The following is a 2,470-nucleotide window of genomic DNA, read 5'->3' as shown; positions in this document are numbered from 1 at the left end:
GCTATGGGTCGGCTCCGACTCGAAGGCACTTAACAACAACAACAACAATATATATATATATATATATATGGATGGAGACCCTGAGTCCCACAGTTAAGTGCTTAACTGCTGAGGGAAAGGGAGATGGTTTTATCTACATCCAAAAAGTCATGGCTTTGAAAACCTTATAGAGTGCAGTTCTACTGTGTACAAATAGGGTTGACATGAGTTGAAATCAATACCACAGCAATCGGTTTGCTTTCTGGTTTGGTAATGTGTTTGGGTGAGTATTCTTTTTTAGATCTCCCAACTTTCACATACTTTCTCAAGTAAATCATCAATTATAACACCAAAGCATATTGGATAAAATGACTTGTACTGTCGGACTCCTGGTATGGTGCTGTAGGATAAGCCATGGACTGTGAAACACAAGGTTGGTGATTCAAACCAATCAGCTGCTGCTTTACAGGATCACTGTGAGTTGTAATTAACTTAATGGCACTTAACAACAACAACTATCATTATCCAAATAAACTATGGGATCTAAACTGGCTAAAAGGGAAAGTAAAGAAATGGGAATTGATAACAAAAGACAAAATCCCAGGGATCAATTATTTGAAAAGCCTTAGTGACATTGAGTGATTGAAGAAATGATGATGAAATTGACTGGTTGGAGGGTAGAATGTGTGAATTACAAATTTAGAGGTGGTGCAGTTGGTAGCCAAGAAGGAAAGGAGAAAAAAGGTCACTGGAGAGAAGTCAAAACAGCTACCAGGCTAGACACTGAAGCCAGAAAGTCTAGCACCAAGGTAAACACACTTAGCCTCCTAAGGGTCAGGTTTCCAGGACATTGAGTGGATTGTGCAAAGTACTGCTCCCTAGGGACTCCTGGTGTGGTGTTGTAGAATCAGCGCTGGACTTCCAACCACAAGGTTGGCAGTTCAAACCCACCAGCTGCTCTTTGGAAACCCTATACAGCGTCACTATGAATCAGAATAGACCGGACAGCACTTAACAACATACGACTGTTGTTCCCTAATTACTAAAGCCTTGGTTTCTGACTCTAGAACCTTGCGGGAGGGGGCAGGGACAGTCTCTGAAATGCATCTTTGTGTCTCCAATCTGCTCTTTTCTCCCTCAAATAAGTTTCCAAATGGATGTCCTGGCCTCTGATCACAACGTACTACTACTTTCTGTCATCTGCATAGTCTCTAAGTGTGGAAGACTGCATTTTCCCAAAATAGTAGCCCCGCTGATTTTATTTTCCAGAAATAGCTGGTCTCACATGTTCTTCCAGAATCTTGCCACTTCACCTTTAAGAGATGAAACGTAGGTCTCTTCTACTGAAACTACTTAGGCCTTTGTGACTGCCACAGCTAATAGAATAAGACAGAAACAATGCTACATGACTTTGGAAGCATGGTTTAAAAAAAAAAAGAAAAATTTACAAAAAACAATCCAGCTTCCTTAAGGCTCTTTCTGTTGGAATGCTCACCCTTGGAGCCCAGTCACTACATTGTGCGGACATTCAGGCTTCATAGAGAGGCGCATGTGCAGAAGGAGCTCTCAACAATGACGGAACTCCCAGCTAGTGAGTGGGCTACGTGAGCATGGAAGCAAATCTTCCAGCTTCATCAAGCCACACCTGCTGATGAGCTGGAATGAACCTGCCCTGAGGAACTGGACTCAAATTGCAGATCTGTGAGCAAACTAAATGATTGTGATTGTTTTGGGGTGGTTTGTGATGCAGTAGGAGATAGTCAGACACATCACCTCCCAACTTCAGGCCCCTCTTAGTCCAGTTCACAATCTCCTCATTCTCAGCAGCCATCTCTTTCCAATCGTCTAATCATAAACCACTCTTTTCAGGTCCTGGGTGTACCATGTTCTTTAGTGTCTCTTTGCCATGGCACGTGCTACTCCCTCCGCCAAGAACGTTCTTATTTCTAGCCTCATTCACCACCGTCTCTCCACTTTGAGTCTTTCAAGAACCATCTCAGGAATCACCCTGCAGGCAACTTTCCATGTGACCCTTTCTCAATTTGGATTATCTACATAAGGAGCTCTAGTAGCACTGTGGGCTAGGGGCTAGGCATTGGGCTGCTAACTGCAAGATTGGTGGTTCAAACCCACCAGCTGCTCCTTGGGAGAAGGGTGTGCTCCTGTAAAAATTGACACTCTATGAAACCATATATAAGGTTGCTATGAGTCAGAACTGACTTAATGGCTGTAGGATTTTTTTTGTTTCCCCCCCGCCCTCCACACACACGTGTAAGGCTTTATTGGAGATCCCAAGGAAAGAGAGAGAGGCATTTGGGGCGGGGGCGGGGTGGGGGGTGCGTGGGCGAGGTTGGGAAGGATTTTTATACTGGTCAAAGAGGAGGGCGGGGTTGAGATTAGTGGAGGTAGGTGATAGGTTGACTCAGGATGATGTGCCGGAAGGGAGAGAGGAAGTTCCGGTAGGAAGAGAAGTTCCCGTAGGGAGAGCAAA

This window comes from Chrysochloris asiatica, unplaced genomic scaffold (genome assembly GCF_000296735.1).
Source record: "Chrysochloris asiatica unplaced genomic scaffold, ChrAsi1.0 scaffold00197, whole genome shotgun sequence".
In the NCBI taxonomy this organism is placed as follows: domain Eukaryota; kingdom Metazoa; phylum Chordata; class Mammalia; order Afrosoricida; family Chrysochloridae; genus Chrysochloris; species Chrysochloris asiatica.
Note: the sequence above shows the minus strand (reverse complement) of the source record.